The 25,881-nt window shown below is 54.8% G+C and overlaps 1 protein-coding gene across 7 annotated transcripts in view; it reads right to left on the bottom strand.

The window, feature by feature from the left end:
- Positions 1-25,881, bottom strand: part of ZMIZ1 (zinc finger MIZ-type containing 1) — a 244,232-nt gene that overhangs the window by 206,735 nt on the left and 11,616 nt on the right. The window contains exon 1 of one of the 7 annotated variants that reach the window (XM_017496883.2): positions 19,240-19,454. The exons of the other annotated variants lie outside the window; for them this stretch is intronic. The gene's annotated coding sequence lies outside the window, so the exon portion shown is untranslated. Of the gene's footprint in view, positions 1-19,239; positions 19,455-25,881 lie in introns of those variants that run through there. 7 annotated transcript variants of the gene reach the window in all.

The raw sequence follows: 25,881 nt of genomic DNA, 5'->3' as shown, positions 1-25,881 counted from the left end.
AAACATAAAAGCAAATACAAGGAGAACAAACAATGGCACTGTGTTGCTGCCTGCCTGCTGGAAGCTCTGGGTCCTGCAGGTGCTGTCTGGTGAAAAGGGACACCAGCAGGTATCCAGTCACTGGGGGCGTCCTTGACACAAACAGAGGGCTAGAGGGGACCGGGGGCAGAGGGGTTTTCTCAGTCCTGATTAACGTGAACTCCTGAATGCCAACGGTGACTTTTGTTTATCTTTGAGGAACAGAAAGAAGCTCAGCTCAGTGGCACTCTCAGGATCGAGGCGGCCTGTAACAGGTCTGTTACACAGAAGAGGTTCAGAGAGGTGGGCCCACTGGCCCTGGGTCACACAGCAGTGAGTGGCCAAATCCAGCTTCCGACCCTGGTCTCTTGCCTGAGCACAAGGTCCCTCTTCTCTGCCACCGCCTTTTCTATGCCACACGGAGGCACTTAGGCAGAACAGAGTTGCTCTGACCTGCAGCTGGCGCGGTTACAGTTTTTACACCTGAGGTTAACAGCTGTGATTTAAGAGGTTACTTGTCTAAATTTTTGGGAATTAGTTTCTCAGGGAGGAGATAACTAACACTTCGGGCCTGGGAAGCTAGTCTTTTTAGAAAATATTTATAGCATTTCAAGACAGTTTGGTGGCAATTGGATCTAGCATCTGCTATTTTCCTCACTTTCCACCATGGCTCTGAAACCCATGGAAGTTAAGACACACACACACACACACACACACACACACACACACACCCGACAACAACAGCAACCACACTGATAGGAAATCAAGGCCCATCGTTTCTTTGAGAAGCAGAACATGAACCTGGCATGATTTCAGAAAGGTCATTACTGCCTCTGGTTAAAACTCCAGTGCGCCTCCTACTAGCAATGCCTAAGGCTGATGCTCAGAGGGCCGTGGCCAGCAGGTCAGTCCCCAAGGCTACGGTGAGGTTCATGGCCTCCAGAGTTGGGTTTGGCAGGACTCCCAGGCCAGGGCTTATGGCTCTCACAGGAAGCCCCAATAGCAAAGAGCCCTCCCCTGAAATTTAAATTCCGGCTATAAACTGGAGAAAGACAGGGAGAGAAGGCAACCTCGGAAATCAAACACCAGGCACTGAGCTGGCCCATCTCTGTGAATACTCAGTGAGTACTCATCCCTGTGAGCTCAGTGACGTCTATTGCACCCATTTTGCAGATGCCAAAACTGAGGCTTTAACAAGTCAGGAGACTGTCCTGACAGCACAATGGCTTATATGGTAATCTGGTCCCTTTGACCGAACCAGGAAGCCTGGTGTTCCCACCTCACCTCCAGTGACCACCCTGCACGTGGCTTCTATGCACGTGGACTCTATACTCATCTGCTTCCCAAGGTCCTGCAAGGTGACTGCCTAGACCAGCGTCCAGGCCTTTACTCACACCATGACCCTCTCAATACCAAAGCTCTGTCATCGAAAGGCTGCGTCTCACATGGAGGCCCTCAAGACCTTCTACTCCACCCTGGGACCTCGGGTGGGATTCCGAGGCCCAGAGAGGGGAGGGGTCACTACATCGTCTGGTGACCAGATGAAAGTGAATCAGGTCTGCTGTGAAAAACCCCAAAGCATGTCACTACTGCTGCTGTCCTTCCCATCCCGGTCCAGGCACGGGAGAGGCAGCTGCTAGTTTTAGTAAGAAGTCAACCCGCCTGGGCACAAGGTTGGTAGTGACACCAGGGCTCACATCCAGCCAATGGCAATTGGTGCTTGAATGACAGACCACCTTCCAACTTGTCCAGGTCCAGCCTTCTGGCAGAGCCATCAACCCCTCTGCACCCCCACCCACACCCGCCTCCAAGCCAGGGGATCCGAACACCCTCATCCATGATGCACTGGGACAAAACCCCAGGCCAAGCCCCCAGGGAGGCACTCGCCCACACAGCCTGGCTCCGGGCTGGCAAAGAGCTCCAGGGAGGAGAGCTGTGCCGGCCTGGGGCCTGGTGTGCCCCATGCAGCTGCTCCCCCGGGGCTCCCCTCTCTACTCTAATGTCAACAGACACTGAAAACCTGTGTCCAGGTTGGCATCACCCTTTGCCCCACCCCCCAGATCCTGTTCTCCCTCCACCTTCCTTTTGGATCAAATGCCCTCTCCACCCCCACCCACCCAGGCATCAAATCCAAAAGTCAAGGAACCATCCTGGTTTCTGATGCTCCCCCTTCAGCCAAGCCATCTGCCACTTCCACCGCTCTCCCTCCCCGCGTGTGGATCTGCCCACTCCTCGCCAGCTCCTGTGCCTGGGTGGGGGCCACAGCCCCTCCTTGGCCTCCCACTCTCACTTCCTTCCTGCTCTTCCTTACAGCTGTAAAGCTTTTCCTGTTTACAGCCCCCCACCCCAGGCATCTCCATGGCCCTCGAGCCTCGTGCAGCTGGCCCTGCCTGCTCCCCCTCATGGGTTCCCCACGTCCTCAGTTCTCGGGCACCAAGCATATTCCTGCCCACGGGCCTTTACACCTGCTGTTCCTGCTCATCACCTCCTCCACCCACAGTGGCTGGCTGTTTTACAGTTTCTCAAGGGGTCCTCCCAGACTACCCTCATCTAAAATACGTGCCGCCTCCCGGACCCCAGCCACTCCATAACACATCACTCAATGTTACTGCACGCAGTAGGGGCTGATCACTGTTTCGTGTGCACTTAGTCTGTCCCTCTGTGCCCCCCACCCCTGCTCAATGATGTTAGCCCCAGGAGGGTCAGCACTTCCTCAGGCTGGTTTCCTGCTTTCCATCCAATGGCTAGATCACTGGCTGGCACAAAACTGACATTTAATCAATGTTGGTTGAATGAATAAGTGAGTGAACATTTATGATTGTGTCAGCTCACCGTTGCCCCCTCGGTCCCCTGCCAGTCAGGCTGGGAATTGTCCCACTTCTCAGATGAGGCCACTGAGATGCAGAGAGGTGCTGTGTGGGGCTGGTGGCCCATGGTGGCAAAGCAGCAGCACAGCCTCCAAGTGCTAGGCCAGCGCTGCTTCCCACGTGGCGCCTGGGACTCGCCTCCAGCCAGACCAGGGAACGGACCAGGGTTAGAGAGTAAGAACCCAAGGAAAAGTCATGAAATTGGGTGGCTCCAATATTTCTGTTGCAACTTGAAATGCTGCCTCTCTGAAAACCACATCCTGTCCCTGTGAGCTGGTCTCAGCCTCAGCTCCTGGCCCCGGGCAGCCTTGCTAAGATTCCCCCCAACCACCACCCAGTTCCCTCTCTCCCTGGGTCCTGGAATTCACTGGCCCAGCCCCGAGGCTGAAGGAGCAGAGGGCGGGGCAATGGAGGCCTCCTCTCCCGGGTGAGGCAGGAGGAGGGGGCTGAGCCAGATTCAGGTCACGCTGCTGCGCCCACAGCCCTCTGAGGGCTAAAAATAACTGTGTTTATACACTTCCAGAGCCGGGATTTCTGCCTCCCTGTGAGAGGGGCTGCAGGCCACGTTCCCCACTGCACACCTTCTGCTCCAACTGGGCGAGGCCTGGTCCAACAGGCTGGGACCTGGCTTTCTGGGTTTGTTCCCTTGGGTTGTTTGTAGGTGGAGGGAGGTGAGGAAAAGCTGGTGACTCCAGATGGGAAAATCTTATTGCTAGGGGACAGCTCTTTCTCCCAGGGGGCAGGAGCCAGAGTTACCGAGAAGGTAGGGAAATCCTGAGCCACGTGGGGCCCTGGTGCCATGCGGCGCTGGGAGCCGGTCAAGATCCCACTTGCGACGTAACCTGGAGCTGGCCACTCCTGCTCTCTGGTTCTCAGCTGCCTCCCTGCATTGTGGCAGCTGACAGTAACTGACAGCTGCTCCTCACATCACATTCTCAGAGCAGGGAGGGACAACGGTGGAGTCTCAGTGTGTGTGTTTGTGGTGGGGGACAGTGTGAGAAACAGCTCCAGCTCCTGAGGCCCCACGGCTGCCTTCATGCCAGATGACGGAGCACACCTGCCCGGAGAGCCGTCACCTGGCCACCCGCCTCCCTCCCTCCCTGCCCTGGTTCACCCAAAAGGACTTTGCCACCAGAGGGGCAGGTGCCAGTTGCCTACCTAGGGACTACCCCTCCCTCTGCACAAGTAGGCCCCTCCCCTGACCCCATGGCTCCATGAACGTGGCCATGCCAATAAGATACATGAAGGCCACCAGACATCCGCTGGGCTGAGGACCTCACACGTCCCAGGATCCAGTAGCCTTGGCCTTTCTTCTCTGACTTGAGAGAAGAAAGCCTGGTTGACTTGCTGCCCCTCATCAGCAACAAAGTCCATGCCCGCTGACCTGGCTTTAAGAGCTATGTCGCTCTGACATCATCCCCCCAGCACTCTGAGCCTTTGCATATGCTGTTCCCTCTGCCTCAGATGTTTTTCTCTCACTTTCAGACTGGGAATTTCCCACTCATCCTAGAGGACTTACTCAGTTGCCCTCTTCACCAGCACAGTGAGCTCGGCCCTTTGCCTATGCTGTGAACCCCCTTCCATTAAACAGTCAGTAGCACCCCCAGCACCAAGATCTTGCCTTCCTCGCCCCTACTGCAAAGAGCTGCAACTGTATGCTGAATTACCCATCAAAGGGAGAGCTTGGTCCTCCTCTCCCCTTGCTGCGGCCAAGTCCACGCCCTGCAGGCTCTCCGTGGGCCCTTCAAGATTCTGCAGTCTGCCTTCCTTCCAAGGCTCTTGTCCTCTGGGGACCTGGCCTTTGTGCTCCTCATCAGACCTGCAGTTATCAGCCAGGTTTCTAACTGTACCTGGCCCAGCTGTGCTGGGATGAGAACAGCCTCTGCACGTTTAATAGGCACCCAGGGATGCTGTGTGCAAAAGCCCTGAGGGGCAAGGACCCCCCCATGGCACTTGGAATTCACTCCCTTCAGACACCACAGCACCCAGTGCCCCCGATGACCACCATCCTCACCACCCCCAGCCACATATCTGCAGCACCGTCTGGCCCATGCCCAGGCCCGTACCAGCCAGCGATGAGCCTCATGCTCGCTCTCCTGGAATGCAGCAGGGCTCATGGGACCCCTGTGAAAACACCCTCCAAGCAGTCACCACAGCTACTGGGCTGCACATCAGATCTGAGGACAGCACTCTTCACCCCAAAATCTTTCCCTGTTGACCCTGAGTCAAGGACAAACTCCATCTGGCATTCAAGGCCCTCTGGGATGTGATCAGGCCCCCACTGAGCTCCTGGGCTTTGCCTCCCACCCACCCAAGCCTGATAACCTCACCTGCCCTCTTTTTTTCTTTTTTTTTTTTTTTCGGAGATGGTGTCTCACTATGTTGCCCAGGATGGTCTTGAATTCCTGGGCTCTAGTGATCCTCCTACCTTGGCCTCCCAAAGTGCTGGGATTACAAGCATAAGCCACCATGCCCAGCCCTCACCTGCCCTCTTTCTGCTGAGCATTCCCCAACTCATCCTTTGAAGCACAAAGGCCACCTCCTCTGGGAGGCCCTCCTGGAATGCCCTCCCACGGTAGGCTGACCTGAACCTGTCCCCTTGGGACTCCCCTCAGCAGGGCTCTCTTCACAGCCACCAGCCCCTCATGCTATAGGCAGCATCTGGCCAGTCTTATTCTCTAGTGAGGCTCTAACCTCCTGGGGTTGAGCCAGAACCAGTCCCCCAGGGCCTGGCACTCAACAAGAGACATGCTCTGAGCATCAGGGTGTGTGGTCAGGCAGGCATGAGGATGTGCACTGTGGTGATTAGTGACATTCAGAGTGGTTGGAGACCTGTTTGGGTCACAGAAGGAGCAGCGGGGGGACCCACACCAAGTAGGACCATGTCAGCACCGTGCTCCCACCTGCTCCCATAACCAGGACCTCCTGGTGATAAACGAAGACCCACCTGCTTTTTCAAATGCACCTGCAGTTCCTCTGGGTGCCTCACGCAGCCCCCGCTCCTCTGGCAGGAAGGGACCTTCCTCCAAGCCCCAGGCACAGGGGGTTTATGGAGTGATGCTTCCCAGGCACATCAGCAGGACCAGCCATCCTCCACTACCCAACAAATGCAGGGACCTGGGCTCCACACTGGGAGGTCCCAAGCGGGGCATGGGAGCTCAGGGAGGTTTGGAGGGAGCTGGGGAGGGGATGGGGGCAGACCTGGGCCAAGAGGCCGCCGCTCCCTGTTCCCAGTGCAGTGCAGGCCTCTGTCTTTTCCACACCCCAGTCTAACAAGATTGCTTCTTCTTTCCTGAGGCCCCGGGGGCCTCCCAACCTGCCTTCCTTAAAAGGTAAACACAAATGCAGAACCAGCCAGGAGTACATCCTAGCGTTCGGTGACGCCATGGGGAGGGGAAGCACCTCAAAGGCAGCCTGGCTAGGGCCAGGAGCACCCCTGCTCAGAGGAGTGTGGGGTCCCTGTGCTCAGGGCACTCCCAAGGAGCGCTGGTCTCCAGCCCAAACACACCGACTCCCAGGGCCTCACGGCGGGTCCCCAGCAGGTGCACCACAGCCATGGCTCCGTCAGAATGTGCCCTAGACCCAAGTCACCCCCACAGCCTAGGAACCTCCTGTTCTAGGATCCAGAGAACGTAGTGCTCCAGGGTGGGTGGGTGTCGAGGAGGGAGTTCAGGGCTTGCTGGGTCTCAGGACCTGCTCCCAAGCAGGTGCAGCTGGGAACATTGAACCCTGACTCACTTCTGGAATTTTGCCACCAACATGGTTCCCATGTGGCTCCTTTGCTACTCTAAGTCACCTCCAGCCTCCAGGGGCCAATGAGACGTCTGCACCACAGTCAAGTCCCCAGTCTCAGAAGCTCTCCAGCACCCAGAGGGCTACTGACAGACAAAGGCTGAGCTCACTCATTGCCCATCCAATCTCCTTGCTAATAATAGTGACCTCACAGGCCCATCCTCAGTAGGGTGCTGGGCCCCCAGCCCCATGCCACCTCCTCTACATGGGCACCCAAGGCCCACCCTGCTCAACCCCAGCCTCAGTAGCAGCTTAGAGACACAGGTTTTGAAATCAGCTCTGCTCCCAAGCAGCTGTATGAGTGCGGAAGCCCTACGTCAACTCTCTGAATCTTGCTGAACGGCTCTCAGGTGACCAGTGGGTTCACTGAGCTCATTATGCAAGAGTAATGCCAATTATTCATCAGGGGCTTGCAGTGGACCAGACACTCATACAAGTATTAATTCATTTATGCTCACTAGAGTCCTTCGAGGTAGGTAGTCAACTATCACCACCTCCATTTTACAGGTGAGGAAACTGAGGCACAGAGTCGTTGAGTCACTTCCCTGAGGTTGCCCAGCTGCTAAGTGTGGGAGCTAGGTTTCGGAGCCTCCCTGTCTGGCTTCAGAGTGCTTGCACTAACCACTACACTACACTGCCTCCATGCAGTTTCTGCCGTTTCTCCAATGCCACCGGGGCCTGGCCTGGCCAAACTCCTCCCTCCCGTATAAACTCCAGGGTTCCTCGTGCTTCAGGGCCTGGGCCCACAGAGCTACCCCGTCCAATAGCCCCATCTCCTAGTCTACCTGGCAGACACTTCCAGGCTAGCTCACACACTCCTTCCATTTACTCCTGACCCTTAGGAAAGAACGATCATTTGATCATTCCCCACAATCCCAAGCTTCAGGCTTCCATCAAGTCCTCAGGAGCCCCCAAAGGCCTCCGAGGGCCCGATGGCGTCTTGAATCCAATGGGGACTCGATCAATGCTTGGAGAGTGCCTGCATGACCCATGGAGTCAGGTCCCAAGGCTTTGCCCGTCCACATCTGCCTGAGGAGGCCCTGGTCATGAGGCCGCAGGGAAGGGCACCCGTGCTGCTGAGGCCCCTCCAGGAGCTCCTCTTCCTCACAGCGTTGAGTAGGGGGTGCAGTTAGCATCCAAGCAGCCCACAGAGAGGTGCCATGAAGACCACATATGTAGCGAGCACAAAAGCCCAAAGTGACAGAAATTGATAAAAACTTCACCGCGCCACTGACAACCCATATATCAAAGGCCCCAAATCTCATTCTCTGCTTGCCTCCAATTTCTATCAGAGCTTGCCAGCTGCACATTTATTGAGAAGTTTGTGATCTGACAGGCACTGTATTACCAACATTAATGATGCATCAGTCTCTAGAATTACTGGGGAAACAGTCCAATTGATTTTATTATTATCTCGAGTTCGTCACATTGCATTCCAGGCAGCTTGCTACCAGTTTTGAGCAGGGCCCAAAGTAAATAAATAAAGGTTGCAGGACCAGGGCTGACCCTAGGCAGGATAACCTACGCTTGTCCCAGGACCCTTGGTGACAGCCCTTGTGCACCTCAGCCTCCTGTGCCCTCAGTGACAGCAGGAGGGTCACTGAAACAGCAGGTGATATTCAGTGGCAGACAGCCAAGCCAGGGGACCAGTCAAGGCCTCAGGCCAGGCCTCCCATTCACACTGCAAAGATGGAGGCAGCCGGTGAGAGGCAGAAATAGCCAGTGATGTCATGTGTCATGTGCCCCTTGGCTGAGACAGGGAGCCAGCCCCATGTGGGACCCACCAGCAGATACAGGCATGTCCACGCCTGAGCCCATGCTCACAGCAGGCCGGCAGCACTGCTAGCGACCCCGGGGGCAAGTGGAGCTGGAAGATCTGCACGGTACCCACCATGTTTCAGCTGCTCTGCCCCTGCCCACTGTCCCCAGGGCGCATGGGACCCGTCTCTGTCTCTGGCCTTCGCACACACTGCTTCCTCTGCCTGCCCCGTCACCTCAGGGCCCTCTTCAGAAAGGCCTTCCTGCCTCAAGGCCCCGCACCCACCTCTGGGTGGTTTTCTATTCAGCACCTGTTTGTTTCTTTCTTGGCGCTTGTCATAATTTATAAAGGTGTCCTTGATTGCGATTGGCTTGTTTACCTGGTTTCTCTCTGGCTCCCAGTAGTCAGGGATCTTATCTGTTCTGGCCACTGTCCTATCCCCAGAGCCTAGTGGGGGGCTGGCACTGAGCAGTTCTGAGAGCAGGCACTGACTGAAGAAGCCAGTCTCTGTCAACTCTTCAAGGCAGCATTTTGGGTCAAGAAGTGCTCCAGAAAACCGCTGGCGGTGTCAGAGCCCTTCCCACCCTCACCTCCACCTGCCGTCTCATTTCTAAGTCCTTGTGCAGACATCCGTCCTTTGGGGCTCATCTCCTGCTCCTCTCCTCCAGGCCCACCCTCCACATTCAGCTTCCTTTCTCCAGCAACCTTCAGTGGCAGCAGGGCTGGTGGAAGCTGAGGACCTGAGTCAGGCCGGAAGCCAGGTCCAAATCCCAGCCCTGCAACCGAAGCAAAGCATGTAACTGTCCTAAGTTCTGCTCAATTACCTCCCATATGAAACGGAGGGGAGAGGCCTGCGGCCCCACCTGCCTCACAGGGATCTGCAGGTTCAGCAGCAGAGGAGACATCTACATGGCCACACATAGTACACACCAGGCACCTTCAGCACTGCTGTCTGCTGGTGCTTCAAACCGACCACCAGGACACAGACGCAGGGACTCCAGCAGCCCCAATATGTGGATCTGAGAAAGGCTTAGAACAACAAACTCTGGCCCCTAAGGAAGAGATCGATTGGACCCTGAAGATTAACCAGGAGCCACCTGGGGTGCGGAGGCCACATGATGCGTGCAGATGGACAGGTACCGAGGGGCCTCCTCATGGCAGCCTTTGTTAGGTGCATTCCAGGCCCAGGGTAACAGGTGCCTGGAGAAGATGGGAGGCAGCATAGGTCCGCACTCAGAGCAGTCAGGTAAAAGGGATGAGGCCTCCCTTACGTAACTGGGGAGACCTGCCGCACACCCAGAAACGCCGCACAGCCAGGCGGGAACTAGTTAGGTCAGGGGAGTGTGGTTGGCTCTGCACAAGCGTCATTGCCAAAAGCAAAGGGGTAAAGAAATGGGCCTGGAAGGGGTGGTCCTCTAACTGTCAGTATCATGGTTATTGTTTTTTTATAACAGTACTATTGAAACGAAATCAGAACAGTGTTCTGCCCTCAAAACAGATGTTTTTCCCTTGAAATGTATGTTACCAACATGACTGATGTACGAGCATTCACCATGCGGCCAGCCCTATGCTGAGCACTAAGTATACATTAGCATATCTCGTCTTCCCACAACCTGAATTGCTCCCACTTTCTACCCATGAAAACTGAGGTCAAATGCCCAAGGTCCCACAAGTGGAAGACACAGGATATGAATCTGGGCTGGTCTGAGAGTCAGAGCTCCTGCGGCCAGCTGGGCAGGGACGGTCCCCTCTGGCCCAGGGGTCCCAGGTCTCTGACCAGCATCCAGCCCCACTGCTTGCTTTCTCTCTCTCTCTCTTTTTTTTTTTTTTTTCCGGAAGGGCAGGGTCTTACTCTGTCCCCCAGGCTGGATTGCAGTGGTGCAATCATGGCTCCCTGCAGCCTCGACCAATTTTCTCATCTCAGCCTCCCCAGTAGCCAGGACAAAAGGTGCACACCACCATGCCTGGCTAATTTTTCTATTTTTGGCAAAGACAGGGTTTCACCATGTTGCCCAGGCTAGTCTCAAACTCCTGAGCTCAAGCTCTCTGCCACTTTGGCCTCCCGAAGTGCAAGGATTTGAGGCGTGAGCCACCGCACACCTGGACCCAGCCCCATGGCTTTCTGAAGCGAACAGTGAGTCCCAGCAAGGCCTCGGTCTTGTCCAGAATCACCCTGTCATCCCACAGCAGGGCAGGGACACGGACAGATAGATCTACTGTTGACTTCATCTCACTTCATTCTCAAAATAACCTGGGAGGTCAGTAGTACCCATTTCATGGCCAAGGAATCTGGGTCTAGAAAGCCAATGTAACCGATAGTGGCAGTGTGAGTGAGGGTTTGAACCCAGGCGGTGGAGCTCTGCAGACTGTCTGGTAGCCTCTGTGCAATGACCCAAGTTTCCTGGGACCTGGCTGGGGCTCCAGCTCCCTCCGGGTGGCCAGGAGAGCAGCAGCCGCCCTGGCCCCAGTGCTCACGGCCTTCTGAGTCGCTCGCGGGCTTTGCACCTGGCACACCAAGCCAGCAGCCTCGGTAAACAGGCCCGGCTGCAGCCGGACTCAGCCGGCTCACGTGTGCCGAGGAAGCCAGGTCGGAGGAAGGGTTCCTTGGCATTTCCAGCAGCAGGGCTCTCTTACTCAATTAGGCCCTTTCTGTCCAAAGGGCAGCCGTGACGTGCGGAACAGGTCTGTGGTGTCAATATGAACCCAGCATTGTACAGCTGGGGACATACAATGCCCTCGGTCAACTGTTTATTTATAAATCCACCCAGCGCTCACCGCGGCCTTTACACTCAGCTCTTTCCCAAAATGCAAATTGGCTTCTTCCTGTAAGTCAAACCGACTTGCTAGAGCTGATAAAAATCATCCCAAACGGGCTCTTTTATCTCCCCAATACAGAAAGTCCTCTGCACCCACACCTCCTAGAAAGAGGAAGACTGTCTGTCTGCACAGTGCTTGTGGGGGGCAGCCCAGAGAGAGGCCCTGAAGAGGCACGCAGGGGCATGGGAGGGCCTACATAGGGTAGTGGGAGCCGGGATCTGAACTCGCAGGCCTGCATTCAAATCCTGCCTACAATACCTGGCTCTGTGGCCCTTATCGCTCTGAGCACACCATGTACACAGGTGTGTAAAACTGGGATACGGGCCAGGCGTGGTGACTCACAGCTCATCCCAGCACTTTGGGAGGCAGAGGTGGATAGACCATTTGAGGTCAAGAGTTCAAGACCAGCCTGGCCAACATGGTGAAACCGTGTCTCTACTAAAAGTACAAAAATTAGCTAGGCGTGTTGGGGGAACCTGTAATCCCAGCTACTGGAAAGGCTGAGGCAGGAGAATCGCTTGAATCCAGGAGGCAGGGGTTACAACAAGCTGAGATCACGCCACTGCACTCCAGCCTGGGCAACAGAGTGAAACTCTGTCTCAACATAAATAAATACATAAATAAAATAAAACTGGGGTACAGGCTGGGCGCATGGTTCACACCTATAATTCCAGCACTTTGGGAGGCTGAGGCAGGTGGATCACAAGGTCAGGAGTTCAAGACCAGCCTGGCTAAGACGGTGGAACCCTGCCTCTACTAAAAACACAAAAATTGGCCGGGCATGGCAGCACATGCCTATAATCCTGGCTACTCAGGAGGCTGAGGCAGGGAACTGCTTGAACTCAGAAGGCAGAGGCTGCAGTGGGCTGAGACTGGGCCACTGCACTCCAGCGACAGAGCAAGACTCCATCTCAAAAAAAAAAAAAAAAAACTGGGGTACAGCAGTCCTTCCTACATAGGGTTCTCTATAACAGTAAATGTAACATACATAACTCACATGGCATGGTGCAGAGAACACAAAGCATCCCCTGAACGTGGTGGTGGTGGGTAGGAATAATAATTAACTGAAGTTTGGGTCTGCCACCCAATCACTCTTGCTGGGTGCCCTCTGCACCTCAGTTCCCCCATTGCTCAGTGAACCCCCAGGACCCTCTCTCCTACTGGCTGGTAGCTCAGTCCCTCAACTGTCTGCATCACATTCAAACAGCTTTGGGGGTGCTGCTTCCAGTACTATCTCCTCATTATCTCATGGGTTCTTTTATCAGAAAAACAAAATCCGTTGTAAAAAAAAAAAACAATGATCTTATAGAAAAGCGAGCTACCTGACTGCCCCTCTGCCAGCTGGTGTCCAGATTTCAAATAGTCACAAACATCACTTACAGGCACATGCCTTGTGCAACACTTGCTGGGGGATACCAGGGATCTGATACGGGCTTGTGACCAAGTAGACTAATCAGGGGCCTCCAGGAGTGGGCAGGAAGTGAGAGGAAATGTCAGATGGGCCTAGAAGTCACCAGAGACCAAGAAGCACACACATGAACCTCTTGGTGGAGGTTCCAAGGCTTATAGGGAGGTGCTGCAATGCTGTCGTGACGACAGGTATTGGGTTCTGCCCACATGGGGACACCCCTAGCCGCAGCCCACGCCTGGGTCTCCTAGCTCAGAACACCAGCCACGCTGCGTGCAGCAAGACTTAGGTTATCAGCACGGATCCATTAACCGAGGAGAATACCAAGGCCTGGAAGAGGGAGGTGACTGACCCAGGATCACCTGGCTTGTTGGTAATGAAACCCAGATCCTGGGGTGACCTCCAATCTGGAGAACACAGGGAAGCCAGCAGCTGCAAAAATGGCCATGGCACAGCAGCCGCCAGTTTTCCAGAAGGGGGTGAGAACAGACAATGTCAGTTCACAAAGAATTTCCCCTCCCTGTGCCTCCTTCACTCCTCACAGCAGCAGGCAGACAGGCTAGGTGGGCTTGTAGGATCTCCCCGTTTTGCAGGTTGAGGACCGAGGCACAGGCCACCCCCTCTCCACGAGGAGTAGCCGAGCCAAGCCCGCACCCAGACCCTTCAGAAGCCCCAGCTGCTGCTGCCGCCTCCTCCCCAAGTCAGCATGGAGCGGCGGGGAGCAGCACCAGCCCCTAAGCCCTGCCCCATCCCACCCAGCACAGGCCCCCTGGTTGGTCCTGAAGGGACTCCACTCACCTGCCTAATTAATAGGCTCCGGTCTCCTCCAACCCAGGTGGCTCCCTGTCACTAAATCTCCTAAAACACTGCTCTGGCCTCGCCCAGTCCGTCACACACCGCCCCCTCCCTGCTTCTAGGATGAGTGTCCCCTCTAACCCAGGCTTCCTTCTGGGGTCCTAGCCATCCCTAGAAACTTGGCCTCTGTTCCTCCCCTAACGTCCCTGGGTGCTGGCTGAGCTGCCCTAAGCACCCGCATGCACACCTCCCTTCCTTTGGTCATGCCGGATCCACCACCCAGAGGTACCTTTCCTCCCCGTCCTCCTTGCCTTGTTCTAGCTAAAGCGTCTCCGTTCTCAGTGTAACCCTTCAATGCCTCCTCCTCCAGGAGGCCCCCCCGACCACTAGTCATTCTCTTCTGTCACTCCTTGCAACTTCTAAGCCGATTTCTCTGAAGCTTTCGGCACTTATTACAGCTATTCTGCTGAGTAGCCAAGGCTGTTTCTAATGCAGACTGTGAAACTCCTTGAGGTCAGGGTCCGGGGACTTTTGTTTGGCCATCCTTCTAATAAAGAAATATTGCCTTAGCCTGTGCCGTTATGGGCCCTGTGCTACGGGATAAGAGACAGGGTTCCGGCTTTGCAGAACAGCTCAAGTCTAAAAGTAGGCAGTTGCCCACATAAATACATTTACCTACTTAGGTACCCAAAAAATTTTACATTTTTAAATTTAAAAAAAAAGGCACATCATGGGGGTGGAAGAGGGAAAGCAAAGAGGGCTGTGGGAATGAATGTCACCCAGCCCAGCTTCCCAAGCACAGGACCTTCCCCTAGAAGATTCAATAGAAGGTCTCCTGGCGGACTGTGATTGCTGCAAGAGATGAACCTATCTGGGCTCAAGACAGCAGGGGTCTAGGTGGGGAGTGGTGGAAGCAGGACCAGCGAGTGAGGGCCCCCAAGGCGGGGTCCTCTATTGGTGCAGACAGGTAGAGGAGAGCCCTGGAACCCCAGCAATAGGGAGGAAGCCCTCCACCTGGCGACAAGGCCAGTGTATCCCGATAAAAAAGGCAGCAAGACCTGAGGCTGTCAAACCTTGCATGGCCCAGCTCTGATAGCCTCAGGCCCTGGGCACATACATCCTTGGCTCCTCAAAGTGGGCACCCCCGAGCCTCAGCTCCTGCAGTGTGCTTTGCCAGCCTTACAGGTGGGCATCTTTCCACTCTGGTTTTGTGAGCCGGTTGCTCCAGATGGACCTGGGGAGCGAAGCGCGCCGCTGCCTACCGCTGGCTCTTGGCTAGCAGTCCCCGCCACTAACCGCAACTCTGAACATCGCAGCACATGGCTTCATTGTTCTTGCACCCCAAAGCTTCTCTGGAGGACACAGGTATCTGGAGAAATAAATAAACAGGATCCCACCGGACAGTAGGATGCTTCTGACCACATTCCCACCTCCAGATTCCTGTCACTAGTCCCCCACCCCACCAGCCCCACATCCTAGGAGGAGACAGAAGGTCCTTCTCACACTCCAAGCACGTCTCTTCTTCCAAACGGGGTCTCCCTATGGGTCTTGAGCAATCTTGCCACAGCCATAGGGGCCTCCAGGTCCCCACGGGGGAGGAGAATAAAACCCTCCAAGTCCCATGCCCATGCTGGGTTGCTTTCAGCAACTTCCCCTCCCCCCGCCCCCACTGCTCAGGGGTCCCAGAAAACACCAAACACCCCAGGCTCAGCCGCTGGGAATCCCTCCCCCTCCTGGGATTGTTTCCCCACCTGTAAAATGGGGCAGCTAAACTCCGTGCCGGCAAGCTCTGCCCTGGGTCCCCACTTTCATTCTAACTGAGCCTTCAGACACAGCAGTAGGGTCATTCAGGAAGGAGGCGAGGGAAAGAAGGAGGCAGGATGAGGGAGAGGTGGGGTTGTCCCTGGCTGCAGAAGCCTTAAAAGCTGGTAAAAGGCTTAATCCTGCATAATGATTTACAAAGTGACAAGTAAAATAGATTTACCGTGACAGCTTGAAAGGAGAGCCACAGAAATAAAATTACACTCCGGCGCATCCCGTCTCTCTACAACCTGTCCCCTCCCTTCCGAAAGCCAGGAGCTTGTAAGGGCACACATGGACATGTGCACGGGTGAAAAGGGAGCAGGTAGCCTGGGGGGTGGGGGTTGGGGGAGTGACAGAGGGAGAGGGACAGAGGAAGGCTGTCCCAGCTGTGGCCAGCAGAGTCCTGCTCATGCCCCAGGAGGTGGGGATCTCGGCGGCACTCCAAAGAGACACAACCTCCCTGAGAGTTCACCTTCAGGGAGCACGCAGAAGACACCCCAAGTGCCCCCTGCACCCAGAACCCCCAATTTCTACAAGACTCCTCTGATCCAACACAGCAGTTCCAGTGCCCCTGAGGCTTTCAGGGTCCAGGGAGAGGGGTCCAATGCGTCCGCTGGAAGGAGGCAAGGACTCCAACTGCACCAGACCGAAACCAAACAAGAGTGAACAGGAGAAGGCACCACACGCCCCGAGCTGAGTTCATTTCGGCGAAGGACAGTGAGCGGGACAGAGGGGTAGCACCCACGTTGTCGATGCCACCCTTCCACAATCTGTGTCTGCACAAGTGCCAAGGGTGACTTTTTCCTTCACTGACGTGGGGCCCGCATGGTTCCATCTGGGTGGGGAGAAGGATCTGATGTGCAGAGGCTTCGGCTGCGAACCACAGAGAGTTCTCCTCCTCCATGGCATTGACCCCCACCAGCTGCTTCGGGCTCTGAGGCCACCTGTCCACCTCCCCAAGTGTGGCACTGGCCCAGGTACCTGCTCAGAGCTCTCCTGTCAGAAGGGCAGGGGTGGCCACCGGATACTCACTGGTACCAACAGCCATGGACTGGAAAAGAAAAATCAAGTTGTGGCCTCGCGTAGGGAGTAGAAGACCCGATACCCTGCGCAGCCTCCTATGGAGGCTGAACACCCTCAGCCTGAAGCTGGCTGAACAGCTCCAGTTTCCTCTTCTGCAAAAGGGGATAACACCAGCAACTTCAGAGGGGTGCTGCTGCGACAGTCTCCACACCCCAAGATACCAAGCCTGGTGCAGGACGGGTGTCCCCAAGGATGTGAGCTTTGCCTGGGGGGAGCGAGGACTGAAATGTATTTGCAGTGGGGATGGCTAAATGGAAGCTCTGGTCTCAGACCTGGCTTAGGAGACGCACCTGCTCGTAGCTCACCCACCTTTCCCAGGTCCCAGGGAGCAGCCAGCATTGCAGCAGAGAAAAGACCGCAGAGACAGAACAGCCGTCCTGGCCCAGGGACCCCCAAGCCTCCTGCAGCCTCTGCTCAAAGCCTGGAGGGGCTGAGTCCCTGTGAAGGTTGGTGGAGGCTCCCATGTGTCACTCTCTGTCACCCTCTCACTGGCAACTCGCGGATCAAGAAAATGGTGTCCTGCACCTTTAACCGAAAGAACCCAGGGCCGTGCCTAGTCAGGCCTGCACACCCGTGTTTACCCAGCACCATGGCAAGCTGGAGCCCCTTTGCCCGCAGACTTGCCTGGTGCACAGGCTGTGCGTACAAGGCCCCAGCCCTTGGCCCTGCCTGGGGAGTTTTGCCTAAGCAGCCTTGTGGCCTGGCCCAGCCTGCCGTTGCCGAGCCAATTCTCCCAGGAAGCCAAGCCTGGGCAGTGGCAATGCAGGCACAGCAAGCTCACAGGTGTCCTCAGACCCCAGTAGCTTTGGGGAGGGGAGGAGGGGAGCGGAGGGGAGAGGAGGAGAGGGGAGGGGAGGGGAGGGGAGGAGAGCCGCTCCTGGGAGCCTGGCATGGTCCAGCCATCTCTCTGGCTCTAGCTGGGAGGGGTAAGGGCAAAAGAAGGGGCCAGGGGTCAAACCACGCACACGATCCACACCACAAAACAGACCAGCTCTGTGTAAAGGGTAGCCACCATTTATTATTCACCTTGCAGGGAGCGCATTGGAATGTTTGCTAGATCCAAGCTGGTGCTGCTGAGTGCCGGGAGTCAGAGTCTGGCTCTGGCTGGGGTATTCTAAAGGTAGCTGCGATCCTGCCAAGCAAGGGCTGCAACCCTGGTCAGGAAGCAGTGCCTGGGGAGCTGGGGCAAGGGGAGGACCAATCCACTTCACCTGGCTGGTGTGCGAGTGCAGGCTGAGGCCTGGGCAGAGTGCACAGGATGCCTGGGAGTTCTCCAGGCCGACAGAGCAGAGAGGAACATGATGTGCAAAACACACCCAAGTGAAAGTTCATCTGCAGCCGGAGAAGGAAGGGCACTGAGTGTCAGATCGGAGGTAGTAGAGAGGCATGAAGGAGTTTTAAGCAGAGTGGAAGAGGTGATAGATCAGGAGTGCCTTTTTTCAGGCTCACACCAGTAGCCAAGTGGAGGGACAATGGAAAAGGGGAAGCTAGAGGTGAACACCTGAGGGAGAAGGCTGCTCCCTTGGGACATACAGAGGAGAGGCTGCTTCAGAAACATCCAGAAGGTGGAGTCCAAAGACATCAGTTCCCTGACTACATACTCCCATAAGCCATGCTCTGGGCAGGGCAAGGGGGGCATGGAAACCCAATGTGATAGGGTACAGTTTTGGGGAGGGGTCAGCATGACTTCCCAGTTTCAGCCAGGATAATTCGACAGTGTCAGCCCACTCCTAATCCATGGTGGCTATATGAGGATTAGAACCAGGCTCCCCTTTCTCAAAACACTTTACCACCACCTGCCAGAAAATCATCTAATACACACATAATGTGAGGGGACAACTTGGGACCACCCCCAAGTTGTGCAGTGCGCAACCTGCACTACCACACACAGCTGTCCTAGTAGACACAATGCCACTGAACATGCAACAGGAAGGTGGAGGGTTAGAGACCTGGGGTTAAGGCAGGTAGGAAAAGCAGATAAAATCTAATCTAACACACTAAGAAGTTAAAAACACTTAACAAAACAAAGAACAACCAAAGCAGTGTTTACTAACCCTCCCTGCCTTTTTGGCATGAGAAATTCAAATAAAAAGAGAGGTGGAATTATTTGCTGTATGGAATTTGAAAGAGAAAAAATAGTCGCACAGACCAGGTAAATAAAGGAAATGCAAAAATGCACATCAGAAAGCACTGGTTTTAAAAGGAAGAGGTTGGCCAAAGGTATAGAAAACCTTTGGCCACAGAGCTTCCAAAAAAAAAAAAAAAAAAACACCAAAAAAAAAAAAAAAAAAAAAAAACTCTATGTATTAAAAAAAAAAAAAAAAAAATTTTTTTTTAATTAGCCGGGAGTGATGGCTCATGCCGGTAGTCCCAGCTACTCAGGAGGCAGAGATGGGAGGATCGCTTGAGCCACGAATTCGAGATTGTAGTGAGCCATGATCACACCACTGTACTCCAGCCTGGGTGACAGACTGAGACCTGGTTTCTAAAAAATAAAATAAAGTAATAAAAATTAAAAAGGGCCAGGTGCGGTTGCGCACACCTATAATCCCAGCACTTTGGGAGGCCGAGGTGGGTAGATCACGACGTCAGGAGTTCAAGACCAGTCTGGCCAAGATGATGAACCCTCGCCTCCACTAAAAACACAAAAATTAACTGGGCGTGGTGGTGGGTTCCTGTAATCCCAGCTAATCAGGAGGCTGATGCAGGAGAACACTTGAACCCAGAAGGCGGAGGTTGCAGTGAGCCGAGATCACACCACTGCACTCCAGCCTGGGCGACAGAGTGAGACTCCGTTTCAAAAAAAAAAAAAAAGATTTTATATGCTGAATAAGCAAACATAACTGTGTAAAATCTGAGAAAACTGGGCTTTATGGCCAACTGAACTATCTACATACCTGAAGGATTTCACTCTGCCATTCAAGAAGTCATCAGGCTTTACTGGGTACCTTCTCTGCTCCACGTCTTGTTTAGGGATAGAGGAATAAGACCCAGCTGGTACCGGGGGGCAAGGTGAAGGCTGAGGGCTGGGGGAGCCCAGAGGAGAATACCTGAGAGGCCCTTGGGAGGAGTGAATGACAAAACCAAAGTTTGCCAGGTGAGGAGGGACAGGGAGACACATTCTGTCACTGTCCACAGGATGAAGTGCAAAGCCCTGTCAACAATGGCAAGGCCCTTTTTTAACAAAAGTGAGAATTTTGTAAGTTGAGGTGAGATCACATCTTGGGGGTGTGGTATAGGGAGCCTCGCCTATCCTGGAGGTAAAAATGCCCCAACAGGCTCCAAAGGAGAGTCCCAGCTAGAAGGGGCCTTAATGGACTGAGGGCAGAGAGACAAGGGCTTGTAAGGGCCAGGAAGCTGAGGGGTGGCAAAGATGGGCAGTGGGTATCCTCCCCTTATGTGGGCCCTTCCAATGCCCAATGCTGCCCCAAGGGTTTTGTCCAACCCTAGAAAGCCAGGGAGCAGTGGCGGGGGGGAAGGCACACTGTGACGGCTACTGAGGTCCCTGGCCACTGGGCCCAGCTCAGAAACAGAGGGAGAGGCACTTCTCATCCCAGAATAAGAGTCTCCTTCAGAAAAGGTCTGGGCTTTTGTTTCCTGCAAAAGAGGTTCCTGGCCAGGTGCAGTGGCTCACGCCTGTAATCCCGGCACTATGGGAGGCCGAGGCGGGTGGATCACAAGGTCAAGAGGTCGAGACCATCCTGGCCAACATGGCGAAACCCCATCTCAACTAAAAATACAAAAATTAGCTGGGCGTGGTGGCATATGCCTGTAATCGCAGCTACTAAGGAGGGTGAGGCAGGAGAATCGCTTGAACCCGGGAGGCGGAGGTTGCGGTGAGCCACGATCGTGCCATTGCACTCCAGCCTGGGCAACGGGAGCGAAATCCATCTCAAAAAAAAAAAAAAAAAAAAAAAAAAAAAAAAAAAAAAAAACCAAAAAAAAAAAAAAAAAAAAAAAAAAAAAAAAAACCAAAAAAAAAAAAAAAAAAAAAAAAAAAAAAAGAGGTTCTCAGGGGCATCTCTTGGGCAGAAGCCTATTGCCTGCTGCTGATAATCCTAACAAATGTGTTTACTGGGCTCTGGAAATCACGAGCTGCCTTCCTCTGCCTCCCCTCCTGGTATCCCTCGGAGGCAAGCACCCTCTGCCCATTTTTTGGACGAGCAGGCAGACTCAGGGAGCCACGCAGATCCTCTCATCCCAGGTCACTCTTTCTGGGTCTGGTGAGGCCCAGACAGCACCTGAGTGCCAGGCAGGAGTCAGGGTGGAGTGTGAGGCAGGCTGAGGCCTCTGCCAACTCTGACCAATGGCACGTGCAAATGGCAGGTGGGAACTCAACTGCAGGCCTGGCATCATGCCGGGCATGTTGGTCCCTTGACCCCCACCCCCAGCTTGAGGAGGCTATATCTGAGCTCTGGTGGAATGAGCCCCCAGAACCAGGTGCTGCAGGGCTGTGTAGGAGGGTGCCAGCCGCCAGGCTGCGGTTTTGTGCTTGGCTAACTCTTGGCTTCTAAGCAATGAAGTGGAGAGAGAAGAGACACAATGAGAACACACTGCCCACCCACTCAGCCCAGCCACCACGGGCAGCAGGCAGCCTCTAGGACCACCCTAGGACATGTGGTCCTCAGGGCACAGGCTGGGGTCTACTTGGTGCAGCAACAGAATGCAGAGCGGGCAGCGCCCGGCAGAGCCAAGCGCCCCTGGCAAGCACTAGATCCCGCCACCTTCAAGGTGAAGAAAGGAGACCCGAGGGCCCATGCAGGTTCAGGCCAGAGTGAGCCGGCCTGGATTCTCCTACCAACCCACCCTCCGGCTGCCTCACTCCCTCACCCCCGCCCCGCCACCCTGGAAAGCAGGACTTCCCTCTTTGTGCCTCTGCAAGTCACAAGAATCCCAGTTCAATCATCAACAGCCAGCCCAGCCGCTGACCCTGAGATTCTGGAGTTGGTTGACTCAGGAAGGTATGTTCTTGAAGGACAGAGGTCAACAAAATGGGGAAACTGAGGCTCAAAGAGGGCAAAGGGTCTGCCTGTGGTCATACAGCAGGACTGGAGGCACAGGGATACAGAATGTTAGAGCACAGTCAAACAATCCCAATATCCTCATCTTACTGATGGGGTAAACTGAGGCTCAGGGATGGGAAGGAGCCTGCCCAAAGTGACTCTGAATTAATAAGAACCTCAGGGTGGTCATCTTGGGTTGATCCCGTGTGACCAAGATAGAGCTGCCCTCTTTGACCCCAACCTCAAGTTCAGGAAGTTGCAACACTTCCTTGTTTCCATAGTAACCAACTACTGCTCCAGGAACACACTGAAATGTTTTTGTTCCCTCCTCTGTGCCGGCCCTGGGCCAAGGCTCTGAGGACACAGAACAGAAAGAGGGGGCGTGAAGGAAGGCAGAGACCCAGCCCCGTGCAGTTGATCCTTTGCAATAGAGTGTGGGAGGGAAAGAAAGGAGTAGAATTTTCAGTGGAGAAGAAATCCTCAGCGTCTGAGAGCGTCAAGGGAGGGAGTTCAGAGATGGCAGCTTTTGAGCTGGGCTCTTAAGGATAGGTAGGAGTTCACCAGACTGGAGAGTGGAGGTGGAGGAATTGGCATATGTAAAAGCCTTGAGATAGAGGATGACTAAACATGCTGGGAAACTAAGGTGCACGGACTGGAGGATACGAACATGCAGAGGGTGAATGCAAAGGAATCAGCTGGAGAAGAGGAGAGAAACCAAATGCAGAATGTCAGAATTCCAAGGGGAGACGAGGGTATCAGCAACACCCACTACACCTCTATTTTGCCGATTGTTAAATGGGCATCTGTGACAGAGTGTCTGCAGTACGGGAGGTGACAAGCAGAAAAGGAGAAGCATTCAGACACCCAGGTCACAGAGATCTGAGCCAGTTCTCTAGCCCCAACCTTTTAGCCTTCTTCATGGAAGTGGACAGGCATTCCCAATAGGCTCCTGGCCACAGCCTCAGTCGATCTTTTGTGTGTGTGTGTGTGTGTGTGTGTGTGTGTGTGTGTGTGTGTGTGTGTGATGGAGTCTCGCTCTGTCGCCAGGCTGGAGTGAAGTGGCGCGATCTTGGCGCACTGCAACCTCTGCCTCCCGGGTTCAAGCGATTCTCCTGCCTCAGCCTCCCAAGTTGCTGGGACTACAGGCACGTGCCACCATGCCTGGCTAATTTTTGTATTGTTAGTAGAGATACATTTTCACCATGTTGGCCAGGATGGTCTCGATCTCTTGACCTTGTGATCTGTCCACCTTGGCTTCCCAGAGTGTTGGGATTACAGGCATGCGCCACGGCACCCAACCAGTCTTTAAAATACATTCAGGATCTGACCTTGTCTCACTACCTCCACTGAACACTGGTCCAAGCCACCAGCATCCTTTCCTGGGTTCCTATAAACGCTGCCCAGATGGTCTCCTTGTGGCCACCCTTATCCCTTCAGTCTATTATCAGCTCATCAGCCAGAGATCTTAGAGAACACATCTAATAGCCTCAGTCCTTTACTTATAATCCTTCAGTGGCTTCCAAATCACTGAGCATGAAGTCAGAAGCCCTTCCTGAGCTTGATAAGGCTCTCTGTCCCTTGTCACCTGGTCCCTGATCACCCTGTTGACTTCCTGCTCCCTTCTTTCCTTACTCCATCTAGCCACGCTGGCTTCCCTGCTTTTCTTCGAGCACGCCAAGCATGTATCTGCGGCAGGGCCTTTGCCCATGCGATTCCCACTGCCTGGCAGGCTCTTCTCCCAACTGTTCATGGAATTCACTCCCCTGTCTCCCTGATGTATCTGCTCAAATGCAGCCTCTTTAGAGAAGCCTTCCCTGCCCACCCCATCTAAGGAAGCTCCATCACCCGCTCAACTCCTTATATCCACTTTATCCTGGTTTATTTTTCTTCAAAGCACTTATTACAACTCAGCATGACATCATGTATTAAGTTGTTGATCTGCTGACTGTCTGTCTCACCTACTAGAATGTAAGCAGGGCCCCTGTCAAGTTCCCCAGTGTATCCCCAGGGTCTGGAAGAGTGCTTGGCACATAGTAGGTACTTGATAAACTTGACGAAGGAATGCCTTAGTCCACCTTCCTTGAGGAGCTGGGCGAGGGGAGGCATAAAAGGACCCCAGACTCTGCCCTCCCCAGGGGCAGAGCGCCGGGGACTCAAGCCCAGCCAGGAAGCCTTGTTCTCAGGCTGGCACGAGGCCCCGCCAGCAGGACCCTCCCAGTGCCTAGGCTCCCCAGGCCTGGAAGGACGCAGGGTCTGGCAGAGGCCTGGAGGAGTCCTAAGGAAAAGCAGCAGTTGCTACTCTGCCCATTGTACCCCATCGTCCTTCACTCCACACAAAGCCTGGGCAGGCCAAGGAGGGCCTCGGGGATAGAGGGTGGACGCAGACAGAGGCCAGGCCAGTGAGGCTGGGAGGACACGGGATCCTGCCTGCAACTCTGAGGCTGGATTCCTTCCCTTTCTGGCCTCCATGCTCTCATCTTGGAAATGGGATGAAGAAGGGATTAAATAAACTGGCTGCCCAGTTCCCCACTGCTCTCATAGTCTGGGCATCTTTGGGTCTTCAGGGCCCTGGAAGGGGTCACAGCAGGCTGGATCACAGACCACAAATTCAAGCCATGGTCCAGGCCACAGGAACATCCTGTGGCCAGATGAGCCAAAAAGCTGGGTGAGGGGTCTCAGGTGCCTGAGGACACTGTTGCCACCTAAGGCAAAATGCAAGGCAGCCTCATATGAGCCAGGAAGCGAGAGAAAGTGTCCTGCTATAGGGCAGCGGCCCCAGCGGGCCCCAGGCTGGAGGAGCCGGCTGTCTCACCGAGACCACAGGGACACCTGCCTGCCCCCAGGCCCAGTGTTTTTGGTGGGCACAGCTGGAGCTGGAAGGCCCAGCAGCTCTACAAGATGGGGAAGGTGAGTCCCAGGCCAGGCCGGCACCACTGCCGCAGCCATGGAGGCACCTCTCCCTCCATTCAGCAAAGGGTTTCTGTGGAATAACAGGAGGGGCTGGGCACTGGATAGATGGTGGGGACACCTGGATTTTAGCTCCAGCTCTGCCAGGGACTTGTCATGTGACCTTGTCCCCTCTGGGGTTCAACTCAGCATCTAAATGAGAAGGTTGGCCCTGGACGGTCTCCAAGGCCTTTCTGTGCTGCCATTACCATCACTGCACATGGTAATGAAACATTACACTCCCCGATACAGTGACGCTGGACAGCATGCAAGGCGCTGGCCCTCCCCTAGGACTCGTGAGACGGCCACCAGTGATACTGTCAGGATGAGGCCAGAAGTTCTGCACAGAGCCCAGGTCTCAGGGGCCTGCAGAAACGCAGGCAAGATGCGCCTAAGTGGCAGGGGGCAGGGCCAGGCAGAGGGGAGTTCAGTGAGGAGCCGGACGGTGGCCGGCAGGGGAGGAAGGACTACTCACAGCCCCTGCCTACCTCCGGCAAGGGGGCTCCGGCTGCAGTGGCAGGCGAGTATGCTGGGAGAGGTTGGGAAGACAGACTGCCTTCTCAGCCTCCTGGAATGTCTGACCGTGCTTGACAAGCAGAAGCCAGACCGCTTTCTTCCCCTAGGGCCCCAGTGAGCCAGTGTTGTGGCCTCCCCAGCCTACTGCCATGCCTTACGACCTGGGCTGGGCTATTTCCAGGTCAGGCCTGAGGTCTCCAAGCTGCCCAGGCTCTTACCAGAAAGAGAGATAATAAGGCCCAGGGGATATAAGAAGGCCACCTCCTCCAGGAAGCCGACTCTGCCTACTCCAGCCTTAGATCTCTGAAGTAGAAAACAGAAGAGACTTCCTGAGAACTGAATTCACCACATTCTGCAAGATCCTGAGAAGAGAACTAGGTGAGAAGTATCCTTCCATGCTCCACACGATGTGGAACTTTCTAGACGGAGGGAGCTGCTGGGGAGGCAGGGAGCAGCCTGTCCATGGAGGCATGCAAGCCCAACTGGGAAGGTGCTCTGTGGGGATGCTGCAGATGGGGCATAAGTCATCTGTGCGACAGGCATCAGATGAGGTGGTTGCCAAGGTCCCTAGTGGTCTTGGGAATCAAAGGTGCCAGGAATACCAGAATAGGAGCGTCCAGAGCCTTCGGGTGGAGCAGAGCTGCCCAGGCCCCTCTGGGGAGCTGGGTAGGAGGGAGACCATCCACAAGGCAGAAGGCCCCGAGATTTCTGAGACCCATGAGGATTCCAACCCCCATGCAGATCCACTCCTTCTGCCTGAATGGGTCAGCCCTGCAGATGAAGCACAGGCAGAAATGCAGGTGTCAACCCAGGCGGGGTGGGAGGAATCAGAAGGCTATTCTTTGCAGGAGATAAACTGACGCCAAACACCAAACAAGAAATCACACCTGGGGCCGGGCACAGTGGCTCACGTCTGTAATCCCAGCACTTTGGGAGGTCAAGACAGGTGGATCACCTGAGGTCAGGAGGTCGAGACTAGCCTGGCCAACATGGCAAAACCCTGTCTCTACTAAAAATACAAAAATTAGCCCGGTGTGGTGGCGTGTGCCTGTAATCCCAGCTACTCAGGAGGCT

This window comes from Cebus imitator, unplaced genomic scaffold, assembly GCF_001604975.1.
Source record: "Cebus imitator isolate Cc_AM_T3 unplaced genomic scaffold, Cebus_imitator-1.0 Scaffold11, whole genome shotgun sequence".
Classification (NCBI taxonomy): Eukaryota; Metazoa; Chordata; class Mammalia; order Primates; family Cebidae; genus Cebus; species Cebus imitator.
This window is presented reverse-complemented; position numbering and strand designations above follow the sequence as displayed.